At 34.6% G+C, this 14924-nt stretch overlaps 1 protein-coding gene across 11 annotated transcripts in view; it reads right to left on the bottom strand.

The window, feature by feature from the left end:
• The window catches only part of LOC124711117 (RNA-binding protein 5-like), a 126562-nt gene that overhangs the window by 100528 nt on the left and 11110 nt on the right, over window positions 1-14924 (bottom strand). For 2 of the 11 annotated variants that reach the window (XM_047240985.1, XM_047240989.1), the window contains exons 2-3: window positions 7007-7137; window positions 5987-6073 (exon numbers count right to left, since the gene is read on the bottom strand). The exons of 2 other annotated variants lie outside the window; for them this stretch is intronic. The gene's annotated coding sequence lies outside the window, so the exon portion shown is untranslated. The remainder of the gene's footprint in view (window positions 1-5986; window positions 6074-7006; window positions 7138-14924) is intronic. 7 more of the 11 variants (XM_047240986.1, XM_047240990.1, XM_047240988.1 and 4 more) reach the window with 4 other exon arrangements.

Genomic DNA, 14924 nt, shown 5'->3' with positions numbered 1-14924 from the left:
CAATTTAATTGGAGACTTGGACAACACGTTGCAACAACTTTTTTTTTGCTTTTTTCCCCCTCATTGAAGCTACACGGTAAATGGTTGGTTATACCAATAAAACTATAGAAACTACATTTTCGTACGATTTTACTTAGGAGTTGTGCTTTTTAATAATTTTTGTTTCACATTTATGCACTATCTTCTACATTTTCATAGTTAACTGATGGTGACAAAATAAATTTTTGGGCATGATGACTTTGGTCTGCCATCTTGATATTTACCACGATTACAGTAACACACTGGAGCAATAATTTTTTTTGTCATAATAAATCGAAGGTGGAGTGTTCTGAGATATTCAAGGTAAAAGGTCAAGTCAATGATGTTTCATGTGCACTCATTATCTTTTCAATGATATTGTGGTCATTTATGTTGGGACAGATGCACATAAATGTCATACAGTTTCCAAAATGCTAGATCGTTACTCACTGTAAAGCTGTCATGTTGAGATACAGACAAGGACAGCGGAAAGTCTGTTACACATTCAGCTTTCAGCCAATGACTTCTTCAGAAACAAAAACGCACGCACGCGCGCGCGCACACACACACACACACACACACACACACACACACACACACACACCCTTCTTATCATGCATACACGATTGCCCTCTCTGGCAGCTTGGCCAAAAGCTAAATGTCTGACAGTATTTTCATTGTGCCTGTCTGTGACTCAACATGTTTCCTTTACAGTGGGTAGCAATCTATCCTTTTCCTAATACTGTTGATATCCAACCTGGAGTTTCAACAGTTTGACGCAATTTCCAAACTTAGATGGCCCCAGTGACTTTCTTTACAACTGTCATACGTGTCTGCAAATTGATAGTGATCTGGTTCATTGACTGCACCAAATTTGAAAGAAATCTGAGGTGGTCAGGTTACAGCTATTTTCCAGGTTTAGCACCTTTGCCACATGACGTGTTATCAAAAAATGCAGTGAATAATTTTTTTAGAAGAAAATGCTTGCATGAAATTTGATTTTATGTCATTCAAAGTACTGTCCTTGGCTAGCAATGCACTTATACTAACACTGAATCCATGACTGGAAAACATTTCTGGAGCGCTTCTTCTGGATGGGCGTTCAGCTGCCCTGTCTTGGCCCTCTCACTGTCAGGAATGGTGTGAAAATGTTTTCCATTAAGCACTGTTTTAATTTCTGGGAAGAGCAAGGAGTGCTTTGTGCTGAATCTGGTGAGTAATGTAGATGTGGACAGACTGAAAAACTTTTTCCAGCCAAAAGCTTGGGAATCAAACGTGAGGATTGTCATGATGGAGAAGGAAGCCATAGGCCCATTATTCTGGTCTCTTTCTCTATACAGTTTCGCTAACATTGCAGTATGCACTAGTAAAATTCAGTATTTACAGTTGTTCCCCTTGTAATGAACTCTGATTGCACTATGCCCCCAAAATTGGGAAATGGGCATGACTTGGATATCGATTTTGACTGACATGCCTTTTCAGGATGAAAAGATGCACTTGATTTCCATTGGGAACACTGAAGTTTCATCTCATCTCAGATTCATACCCATAGACCCAAATTTCATCTCCAGTTACAATTTTGGACATGAAGACCGGATTTGAATGAAGGCAATCCTTCGATTCATTTCCGCTTTTAAATCGCTCATACCAGTTGTAAACAGTCTTTGGAGTTACACCATTATCGTCATACACCAATTTCCACATTTCATGAGTTTTTTGGCACTTTTTTTGCAACTTGAAGCAGAATTTAATGTTCACATGATTTTCGAAATTCATGATGAATGACAGACATGGTAAACACAACCTCAGTGTAGTGTCTCTGGATGCTGACTGACAAGTCAGAACATGTTTCAACTTGATGCTGCCTGTCACAGTGGATCAAGCTACTGGACATTATCTTAAATGGTTGTAGCATCAGCAGCTGCTGCTAAAAAAATTCATTCATCATGTTTTTTAATAACACCTGCTATTTTGTAAAAATTAATGTTGTGTGTTTTAGAATCCCTATTTTTATTTATGTATTTCATTTTTTTTTAATTTACCATGTAAATTCTACATACCTTCACACCAGAAGAAGAGAGAAAATTGAATGTCATGCTCTCTTACCTAATATTATGACTAATGTCAAATCAGTTCCATCATCACACTAATCAATACTTTTTGTATAACTTATGTGCAAATTTTAATGTGGAAGCAGTATTGCGCAGTCACTGCCTATCAGCAATTTGTTTTATTTAAAGCAGGCTATCTACTGAGGCAGCCTGAATAGTTCACAGCATTTTTTTTTAGTATGCAGATATATGAATGAATACTGTGTGCTGATTCTTTTATAGCCAGAATGCATTAAATTGTGTAGTCTATAAAAACAAAAATCAATCAATACTAATTCGTGCTATTATGATCACATAATCGTATCATGATTTTTTGTCAATCAATGACAAAATTACCATCTAACACCTACTGCTGACAAGGTTCATCACATTTTCTGGTCATTATTAGTATCCTTTAGAAAAAGACTGACTTTTCATAGGTGCAGTCATTTAGACAAACAACACTGAATCAAATTTCTATCAGGTTCCGCTAAATATAAGTCCAATAACGTTTTGTAACTGACTAGTACAATTCCTTAATCTCATGAATACTTCAAATACATCAATGGGAAAAAAATCGCAACACCAAGAAGGAATTGTGTGACACAAATAAAAGTTAGCAGGCGTGTTTGTATATATGGAACATGACGCAAGGATGTGTGAGTGTGTGAGTGTGTGTGTGTGTGTGTGTGTGTGTGTGTGGGCGCGCGCGAGTGTATACCTGGTCTTTTTTCCCCCAAGGTAAGTCTTTCCGCTTCCGGGATTGGAATGACTCCTTACCCTCTCCCTTAAAACCCACATCCTTTCGTCTTTCCCTCTCCTTCCCTCTTTCCTGACGAAGCAACCATTGGTTGCGAAAGCTTGAATTTTGTGTGTCTATCAACATGCCAGCGCTTTCGTTTGGTAAGTTACATCATCTTTGCTTTTCGATATATTTTTCCCGTGTGGAATGTTTCCCTCTTATATATATATATATATATATATATATATATATATATATATATATATATATATATATATATAATTTTGTGTGTATGTAGGTGTTTGTGTTTCTATCAACCTGCCAGCGCTTTCGTATGGTAAGTCACATCATCTTTGTTTTTAAATATATTTTTCCCGCGTGGAATGTTTCCCTATTATATTCTAACCATGTAATAAAGAATACAAGAATATTTGCACTTTATGTAAACTAAAATTATCTACAGAAAGGAAACCAGACTGCTGAAAAATGAAAGCAAAGAATCTGATAGTAAAGTAAGTTTTAGCAAGTGATAAGCTTGTCTAAAATGGCTTGCGTTTGGTGAACACCTCCGATTTCAAGAGGGAATCCATAGTAATAAAAAGAAACCTTGTACCAGTATAGAAAAAGAGTTTAGAGTACGCAACTACACTGCAAGAAAAACAAAACAGAAAACAGAGGATGAAAAGGGCGCACACTCGACTTCTGATCCTAAGTGTGGCCAGAACTTGTCTTCAAGAAACAGTTTTGTTAATGTGAAAGAGTCTTACTGTAATGATGAGACAAATGCTTGGCAAAAACGATTACATTTCTATGGGAAAAAAAGAGGGTCTGTGCATGCCTGCACTTGTTCAAAATGGATTAATTCTAGGGAACCTGAGATAAGTGTACAAACTTTAAGTAATATATTCACGGTATTTATTGAGCATGTGTTGTCATGGTATACATTAAAATATTTTCACAGGTAACAGGAGGAATTCAAATCTGAATTCAAACTGAAATGTATAATTTCTAATAATGTTATAAACTGTCACCAAATAAAAATAACCATGATTTGACATTCTTATGTGTGTTTTTTTTAATGTTTTCATTACAACTTATTGCTAAGGCTAAAATCCTAGGGACTTAGTGCAGGATGCCGTGCTTACTGGAATACCATCACGGTATTAGCACATACATTAGCAAACAGTGTAGGACTAACATAATTTTTGCTCATAAAAAAAGAAACCTGATTTTGATATTTTTTAAAAAAAAAAAAAAAAAAAAAAAAAAAAAAAAAAAAAAAAAAAAAAAAAGAAAGAAATGGTTTCGGAAAATTTAGCATTTTATGTTTTTGTTAAAGTCATAAATATTTTCTAAGCTTATATAAACTGAATAGAATGGCACAAAATACAGGTTTTGAGATATGGCCTTTTAAAGTTTCAAAACAAGGAAAAAAATCACAATTTTCTAAATTAAAAAATTAATATCTCAAAAATGAAAGGTCCAAAAATTATTTAATTTGGGATTTTTCATGCAAACGACTACAACCACAACTGCACAAAAAATCTGAGATGTCATGAACCAGACCATTGGCTGATTTTGTGTATCTTTGTGGCACTTTGTAGTGGCATAAATTTTATACTTTTATGACAAATCCTTTGTGATGTTATGATGTTCACAAAGGTATTTCGTGTAGTAAAAAGATGAGGAAAAGGTGGATAGATGTGAATTACATACTAGTTCAATTATTTATATTTTTGTAGTTATCACACTTAGTATTCTTATCATATTTTAAAATAAATGTCGCACAATTTCACACAAGTATTGCTCTTGTCAAGTTGCTAATTAAGAGCACAGTGTTACCAATAAACAACATAAAATAATTTTAATGTTTCTCAAAGCGGGTTTACCTTCACTGAAAATTTTAGTGTGTATACAGAACTGTCACGCTACTACAACAATCTGATAAATTTAAAAAAAAAAAAAAAAAAAAAAAGAAAAAAAAGGTTACTCAATAAGAGCCAGCAGTGTGATGGGCATACACATTACTGATTCATTAGCTTCCTGAACGTGATATTTCTGGGCAAAATGTGTGTGAAAGATCTTGAGAAATGAGACTTCCATATGAGACAGAAAGTTCAACCAGGTCTACTATTCAATGTCCTGCACAAATTTCCTATGCCAGTTTTAGAACATCTTAATTCCTTGTGTGTGTGTGTGTGTGTGTGTGTGTGTGTGTGTGTGTGTGTGTGTGTGTCTCAACTTAAACGCCAGTGTATTGTGTTGCAAACTTTATGCTACCTGTATTTCAGTGTAGAAAAAAAATCGATATGCAATTTTCCTTTTCAACTGAACTATGTTGCAATTCTCTAGCACCCAAATAATGAGCATATGAAATGAGCAAGTCTTGTATGCTCTTTGGAAACAAAAGCTTTTTCTGTAAGGCTATATGCCTAATCCACAGAACCATTGTTACAAAATTTCAGTGCAGTCATTCAACAGTTTTACTAATAAACTGCATACATTTAAAACTTAGAAGCCTCTTTGTGAATATGCTGGGCTTGATAATGAAAGTGAAACTTGTCATACACAAAGTCCATCATTGTAACACTAGAGTTGCATAAAATATGAATGCACAGACAAGAGTATAGACCTGACTAGGAATTTACCAAACTGATCTAATTTTCCCCCATATTATGTGCACACGACACCAATGTTTTAGTCATAAAAGAAAATATGCAAAAAAAGAAAAATTGAATAAAATATAATTAAATAAAATGCTGACATCATGGAAAGGCAAATTAAAAGCTTATGTAGAATTAAAAAAAAAAAAAAAAAAAAAAAAAAAAAAAAAAAACCCTAAATAAATTACACAGTTAAATCTCTGAATACCCAACTTTCACAGTAACTGGTGTCAACCATACAGCACACTATTATTAGACATCAACTTTCCAGAAACCCTAGTTTCAGTGTAGTATTTCAGAACAGCTTAAAATTGTATTTGTTATTGTCCTACTACACATCCTCAATTACAAGATAATTTTTTGAAGTTGTATGTAACTATGTGATTTCCTTACATGACTTGCAAAAAGGACCTATATTAAAATGTTACTAATGTTCTGAAGCTAAAGCAATAAATACTTCATTTTTTACTTACGTACTGGAAACAGTAGTGACAATGTCTTCTGTCCAAAGTTCTCTGACAGTCAAATTATTTATGCTGAGTATGTGCGGTGCAACAATCCTGTATGAATGTTAATTGTTAACACTAGTATAATTGCAAACAAAGCTTCACATATATAAGAACTGACTCAGTAGAAAATCTGTCTCAAACGGCATACAGTATAGAATATGGACTACAGGATAAATCGTCAGCGTTATCACACACCACCACCATCACCAGCCACTAAAACTGCAACTGAAGTTCACAGTCATGGTTAAAATTAGCTATCTGAAACTCTACTGGCCAAATATTTGATTTAAGAGTCATTTTGAGTTAAAGAAAGGATACAAATTTAAAAATTTAGTTTATGCTGAGATAAGGGCCTTCACTTCAATTCACTGATGACATTACAGTTCTTTTGTTTTTATGATTTTGAAACAGGGCACCAGCATTTTAAAAACCTTTGCAGCACTACACTGTCAGCGACAGCAATATACAGCTGCATGGGTAATTTTCCTCTTCTACTAAAGGCAACTGTACATAACACATTAATCACATGTGAAGGGTTATGAGAAGAATGCACCTTGCACTTCAACCCTGTAATCTGAGCTTATCCCCTATCTCTCTTAATAATAAATGATGGTGCCTTTTACTGTATCCAAGAAAAATGGCTTAAAAATAAGCAATAAAATTAACATCTAAGGAGAGAGAACTGGGTGCAGAAAGTGTGGGATCCATGCAACACTAAAACCGATCAATTCTTACCATATGGCAAGTTTCCTGTTTAGTGGAAATAAAGAATGAGACTATTTCCAACACATTTCTGAAAACTGTGCAGTGCATCCATTAGCACAAATATTATGTAATGTGTTTGTACATTTTCAGGAGTTGCACACTCTGTACACATGGTTGGGATGTTTTCAATTTGTAATATTATTTTTTTACATAATTTCATCCATTCAAAATCTGAAAAAGTTGTACCATCCTAAATTCTACTAATGGTATCCATCTTACCTTCCAGATTTACTTGAATAATTTATAAATTATGGGTATCCAGGTGAGAATATCTTCACAAAGCTACCCATAACAATATGCACAAACTGAGGAGTTTCTTTCACGTCAGCCCTGTATCACCAAAAGGTTAACTGCAACCGAAAAAGTTATTATTTGTTTCAGTTCAAAATGGGAAACAAATCTCCTTATATCCAAAACAACAACAAGAGGGATGAAATTAAACTGCATAAACACCCAAGAAATGCACTGGCATGTAACAAATGTCCACTTTAATCAAAAAGCTGGCACACCCAATTGTGGATTGAATGTCTTGTATAAGTTTCCTGCCCTTTCACCATAGATACTGGTAACTCATTTTAAGGTCCACTTCTCTTTCTCTCAGATTATGCACAGGCATTCATAACATAGGTTTCTTTATTTTCTCACTGTCTCTTGTTTCCATTTAAAACATCCATGTCTTTCCACATGTACTGTTATTAATTAAGAGATCACAATACAGAACTTCAATGAGGTTTCAAGAAATTAGTCTTCCATTCACCGCTGTCCACACTTGTTTTAGCTAGCAACTGACCCATTACAAGTTCTGGTGCTTCTAGCACATATGTGCGACTTCTTGCAGAATGTCACCATTTGCTTATAGCTTAAGTAGTCATAGCATGTGTGTTCCCATGAGGTCCAACTGTTGAGGCAGTGATGATGTACAGGAAGGCCAACTTTGTAAGCTGCATTGAGCTACTGAAGTCAAAACTCAGCATAATAAAAAAAGCATACTCTTGCAGTAATACCTGTAAAACTATTTCACTTCCCTGTGATGAGCAAAAACAATTTGGTTTAGGAACTCTGGATGTATATCTTGTTTTACCTTAAAATACACAGATGTAAAGACACTACCAAATGACTGCACACCAAGGGTCTGTTCAAATGTTATACAGTAATTAAGTTTTCTTATGAAAATATCTAAATGTTACAAACATCATTGCTGTAACCATTTATTATAAAATAAAATATTTACACATTAGAAAAACAGAATTATAAATAACAATTGTAAATCACATTACTGTTTCTAATAATATCATTTGCAAAATACTTTTACTACCTTTATGTTATTTGTGAACAACAACAACCAACAACAACAACAAAGAATCACTAAAACAAAACCAAAAATGATGGTTGCACAACAGTACTGTATCATATTTGACAATATTTTCTGTCATTGTTCAGAACTGCTATTGTTCTGTCTGCAGTAATTACGATAAAAATATTTCATGGTTTCTCATGTCTGTGCACTCAACAAAAACTACAAGCCTATAATAAAGAATATTTCATAGACATAGATTACTCATGCAATCTGTTGAACAGATAGGCAAAATGCCGATCTAAAATTTAATACATACAACTTAAAATCTGCAGATAACTCCTATACCATCGTGCTTCATAATGGGAGGCCATGTGGTGAGGACTAACACAATGGCATGAATTGCTGCCTTCATCTTTTTTTATGGTACCCACTACAAACTGACTATGGTAATCATGTTGCTAATTGACAAAAAAATCTCTAGTGAAATATCAATGACAGACATGCAGAGATCAGGAAACAAGCAAAATCGTAAATATAGAATCATATATTATGAAGGACTTCTGCAAAAAACAAAACAAAATTTCATAGTGTTTCTGTTCTGAGACACAGTAATATATTGCTTAAGTGTTTCACCCCCCCCCCCCCTCCCCCCCAAAGATCTAGTGACTCCACTATCTAGAACAACAGCTTTGTTTTGTAGAACAAAGGGAGATGCAGAATACTCACTGCAGTATTCATTTGGCACTTTTGCCATTGTTTTAATAACTGTTGGGAAATATTTGTTTATGATCTCACATCTGGGATACTCAGCTAATTTTGTGTGTCTTATAATGCAGAATGTACAGAATTAACAAAGATAACTTCATATTTCTCATTAAACACTGTACTTATCAAATATGCCACTAGATTTCATAAGGCAATGATTTTCGACTATAAAGTACAATGCATCATTAAACTACCATATGAAAAGGATATATTGATACTCATCATCATACAAAGGGGCCACTGAGCCACAGACATGTTGGATGAAAAAATACTTTTTTTCTATTTTCACTGTGCCTATCTGAATCTCAACACCACCTCTACATGGTGAACAGCAATCTATTCTTCGCATATTGTTATTATTCCAACTTGAACTTTACGTATTTACATAGTCACAGATCTCAATTACCATTTTAATGTAATCACAAACCACAACAGATAAATAAAGAATGTCTGCTTGTTGTCTGCTGAAGTATAAGTCTCTCTCCCCCTCTCTCGCTGCCACACTGAAAATATTTTTTCCTTATTCTGGTAAAAAACTGAAACTTTGTTGTACTTACTAAGCATTCAATTTATTTGAACATATATTAGCCCAGACTCAGTTACTTTGTTTTGACAATGACAGGAAGGCGTGTTTATTATATTTGTAATGTAATGCACTTTGGATCAACTATTTCATACTTTGAGAAAACAGACAATAGAGTGTAAAGAAATTGATAAACATGAAGAGAAGTCTTATTACCAACTCATGGTCTACATAATGCTCGTGTCATGCTCATTATATGGGTGCCAAACCTATCAAAGTTGTTTGCAACCAAAAATACATTGCAGCAAGTGTTCTGCCAAAAACAGAACAGAAAACATTATATTTTATTAAAAAAGAAATGTAGCTCACTTAACCCAATACGTGCAATCATCACCCCCAGACACAGAACAATTTTTTTAAAAAAAATAAGCACTGTAGTAGTTCCCTTCAACAAGTGCTATAGCGAAACATGTAAAGTGGTCATTAATCCCAAAATGGTTTTGAGTGCCACAGTATTTTGATTTTGCAATTCTTACGTACCTCCACTCTTGCTACTTAATCCATTAATTACTTGTAGAAGGGGGGTGGGAGCTAAGTTTAACATGAAACAGAAATAAACCGTGGCTATGCAGTTTTCACATACAATCTTGTAAGAAGTAAATGTCAGTTAAGTGTCACAAAAATGCTTGGTCTGACAGATTACTGTATGCTAGGAATTCAGACTGCTAATGTAGCATTCAATACACTGTCAACAATGAATATGGTATAGATGGACCACTATCTCACTGAATCACAAACAGAGTAGGAGTGAATAGTGGTCTTATAGAAATTATTTTGAAATTCCCTTGAACCATTGAAAAGATGAATGAAATAAGTATCAGTGTCACTGGTACTGAGAAGAGGCTAAAAGTGTTAAAACTGAACAAAGTCCCAGGGCCCGAAGGAATCCTTGTCAGATTCTGTGTTGAGCTAGTCCCTCTTTTAACTATAATTATCGTAGAACCCTCGAACAACAAACCATGTCCAGTTCTCTGAAAAAAGCACAGGTCACATCTGTCTACAAAAAGGGTGTAGAAATGATCCACAACACTACCATCCAATATCCTTGACATTAATTTGTTATAGAATTCTGAGCTCAAAAATAATGAGGTATCTTGAACAGAATATGACCACCTCAATGCCAATCAGCAGGGATTCGATAAGGTGAAACCTAGCTCACAATTTCCTAACATGACAAGCTATTTTGTTTTGGATCGCATTCAGGTAGATGCCATATTTCTTGGTCTCCAAACAGCATTTGACCAGTATCACACCTATGCTTATTGTCAAAAGTATGATCATATGCGACTGGAATGACGACTGTTTGGCAGGGAGGATGCAGCATGTTGTCTTGGATGGAAAGTCATTGTCAGATGTAAAAGTAACTTCAGGCGTGCCCGAGGGAGGCACACACCCCTTGCTGTTCATGTAGTATATCAATGACATTGCAGACAATATTAACAGTAACATCGACGCGCAGGTCGCCGAAGTGGCGTCAAATCGAAAGACCTGCACCAGGCGAACGGTCTACCCGACGGGAGGCCCTAGCCACACGACATTTCCATTTTTACCTCAGACTTTCTGTAGATGATGCAGTTACTTATAACAAAGTACTGCCAGAAAGAAGTTACATAAATATTCAGAATATTAACAGTAACCTCAGACTTTCTGTAGATGATGCAGTTACTTATAACAAAGTACTGTCAGAAAAAAGTTACATAAATATTCAGTAAGATCTTCAGTAAGCTCTTGATAAGATTTCAAAGTGGTGTAAAGATTGGCAACTTGCTTTAAATGTTCACAACTGTAAAATTGTGCACTTCACAAAATGAAAAAAACATAATATCGTATGACTATTATATCAATGAGTCACAGTTGGAATAGACCCACTCACACAAACACCTGAAAACACTTTTTAAGGATATGAAACGAAACATTCTCAAAGGCTGTCATTGATAAAGCAGGTTGTAGAGTTTGGTTTGTTGGTAGAATATTGGTGAAGTGCAATCTACAAAGAAGACTGCTTGCAAATCACTAGTGTGACAGGTTCTAGAATATTGCTCAAGTGTACGGGATCTGTACCAAATAGGACTTACAGGGGATATTGAGCATATACAGAGAAGGACGGCACAAATAGTCACAGGTTTGTTTCATACGTGGGAGCAGAGATAATGAAGAAACTGAATTGGAACACTCTTTAAGATATATGTAAGCTATCCTGAGAAAGTCTATTAACAAAGTTTCAAGAAATGGCTTTAAATGACGACTCTAGGAATATGCATCGCTCACCTAGAGATCGTGAGGATAAGATTACAATGATTACTGCATGCACAGAGACATTCAAACGATCTTTCTTACCACACTCCATACATGAATGGAATGGGAAGAAATCCTAATAACTGGTACACTGGGACGTATTCTCTGCCAAACGCTTCACGGTGATTTGAAGAGTATAGATGTATATGTAAAACTGCTTTTACGTGACTGTAGAAATCTTCTTCACAGACTCTCAAAAATATACATCAGTGTTACCTCTTACTATATCACAACTTTAAGATGTAGTGTAGATGGAATGCTTTCAATGATTTTTTTTCTGCTGTTTGTTGCACTCTCTCTCCCTCTGTACTGTCCTTTTCGTTTATATTCAGCTAATATATATAAGTTTCTGCAAGTACTATAAATTATACAATTACACATTATTGCTAGAAGCAGGTTGCTTATTTAGTTTCCTCAGTCACTGCAGCTTTTCTTAGGTGGAGCTACACAAGTACTGTGAAAGTCACATATTTTACATGAAAGTTACACAGTTTCGTATTTCTCCAACTATGCAATGCCTCGGCATTTGTAACAACTGAACCGATATGGCCACTCCACCTTGCACAACTTTGAAAAATCAGATAAATGAATTTGAATAACACTAATGACTGTAGTGCCTTTTCATCTGATACAACAGTGAATCTCTATTGAAGATTTTCTTCTGTTCGAGTACATTATGTTATATTTGTTTTTATTAAAGTTTCCAAAAGGGAACATGATGCCGAGTACTTTCTTGAACTATAATTCTAATCTGAAGTGTTTATTGTGTGAAGCAACCTCAATCATACATTATTTTCTTTAATTTAAAAGTGTTAAAAAGAATTTAGTATAACTCAACGTCTTTCTTGGACACTACTTCGGCAACTTGTGCCACAAACCTACCCCAGAAACCCTACTGGGTAACAGAAAGGAGTCTTTAAAGTTGAAGGTGGGATCAGAACCAGATGTAATTCCTGGGGAATATTCACATCACTGAGAGGTGAAGGCTAGGTTAAACGTAGACTGAAAAAATCTATGGTGTGACTGCAATTCAATTCCACAAACTTTCGGTTTCCAGGCATGCGCTTTAGTGCCTGGCCACCAGACCAAACATTAAAAAGTGGTGAAATTGCTGCTAATATGACTTGTCTCAATATGTAAACCCTGACAATTGGAACCATTATATCCACTGACTGATAGTTGTATTGCATGTTGAAGAAGTAGAGTCATGCTGAGAAAGGTCAGAATTTTGTTCCATAAGTAATCTCCAAAAATATTTACAAGAAACACGGCAACAACTTCTGATTTATCTTGGTCTTACCGTAGATATCTGATATAAAAATTTTAAAGTATCTTTCATTGTTATTTTCTTTTATTTATTTTTTTTCAGATGGGGGAGGGTGGTGAGGAGCGAAGAAAAACTGTGAAGTCTATTTTTGTACAAACTTCATCAATTTTCTCAGCACCACAGAACCACTGGTGGACTGTACATAAAAATGTTTCATTGTTTGACATTTATTGTGTTTGCATATTCGTGATATGGACTGAACTCCAATGGTTCCTGTTCCATGAGAAACCCTAATAGCATTTATTTTAACAGAGCATAAAAACTAGATCAGTCTACATTATGTCAGGACAGCTGCTGCAAAAGGAGAATTGTCTGGCCTGAAACTATAAAGTCATTAAAAAATAAATAATAATAATAATTAATAGTAATAGTATTTATAACAACTAGCACTAAGATTCTACAATAATTCTAAATTGAGATTTTCAAAACTGAGGCATTTACAAGAAAAATGTCACATAGGTAACTCAATCTTTGGTAGATGAATAATTTTTATGTTCAAAATTATTATAATATAGATCTTGCCATAACATTGCAAACATCATTTCAGTTCCAGGTAACCAAGGCACCTCATTATGTGGCAGTTTCAGTTCCACTGGTAATTTCCTTTTTTTTCCAGGATTCATTAGCTCTTGGTTCTGAAAGCTTTATCTCTGTTCTTGTACATCAATTTGTAGCAATTTGGCATACAGAAGTGTTTCCAAATCTTAATTTTTTTGTATGATGTCCTTTCTTTATACATTTTATTAATAAATCTGTACTAGATTTTTTCACAAAATTCAAAAACATTTTTCCGAGTTGTAAATGCGCACTCCCAATAAGAGAGAGAATTTTCTTGCATAATATGTCACTGCTCCAGTCAAATTACATTTACACCCACTCCATCTTATTTATATACAGATGGGTAATTTCAATAATCCTGTTGTTTGATACTGATATATGGTAGATCTGCAAAAGCAATATTTCTATTAACCTAGGCACAGTGCGCATCTGTCAGAAACTACTTCAGAAATAGGCACAAAAGCTATCACACAAGATTGACTAAGTTTTGAACCCAGAAAGTACAATACATTCTATCTGTAATTTCTACCTGACTATAGTTGAGAAATTTGATACATTCAAACACTTTCTTGCCGTAACTGATAGTTACTATATTTCATACACATGTCGCTCATATGTTTTTTTATTGCAATTTTGCATCAAATTACTTAATTTTTATTATGTACTCACCTGTGTTACAGAAAAATCTATAATCATCACACTGTATTGGATATACCCAAATATTACACTAAGGGCATCAAGGTATTACAGAGATACAGAAACTACATTGAAGATAAAAATAATTACAGGTAAGTTCTGTTATAATCTTTCATCATCAGATTTCATTCTGCTAAAGTACAAAAATTAAAATGTGTGTTGTCATAAAACTATAGGAAAAGAAATATTTAGATGTCAATTAAAAAAAAAAATGTCTTAAGGGCTCTTTGAAATAGACGACTGAATATAAAATTGATTACCCGATTCCCATGTCAAAAGTATAAATCTATAAGGGTTGGGACATGAACTATCTTAATCGCAACATTCATTTGTGAAACAAGACTTTTGGCATAGCTACCTTTCATATGTTAAACAAACCCCTCTGACAATACATATCTGGTTTACACGAGTACATTGTGCAACTGTATTTGTTATTATCTCCCTAGTGGCTCCGTAGTCCAGTTACCCTATGTACTGCAATGATAAACATATTTTATAGCTCTTCAGACTCTTTCAGTTACAGTTATGAATAGGGGCAACCATGGTGCACATAGCCAATGGAACGCACAGGTAACCAATGACAGCACAACATGCTCTTCCTCTATGGTACATAGAC

The sequence above is a fragment of the Schistocerca piceifrons genome, chromosome 8 (genome assembly GCF_021461385.2).
Source record: "Schistocerca piceifrons isolate TAMUIC-IGC-003096 chromosome 8, iqSchPice1.1, whole genome shotgun sequence".
Classification (NCBI taxonomy): Eukaryota; Metazoa; Arthropoda; class Insecta; order Orthoptera; family Acrididae; genus Schistocerca; species Schistocerca piceifrons.
The sequence above is the reverse complement of the archived record's forward strand: the minus strand, read 5'-3'. Positions and strand labels throughout refer to the sequence as shown.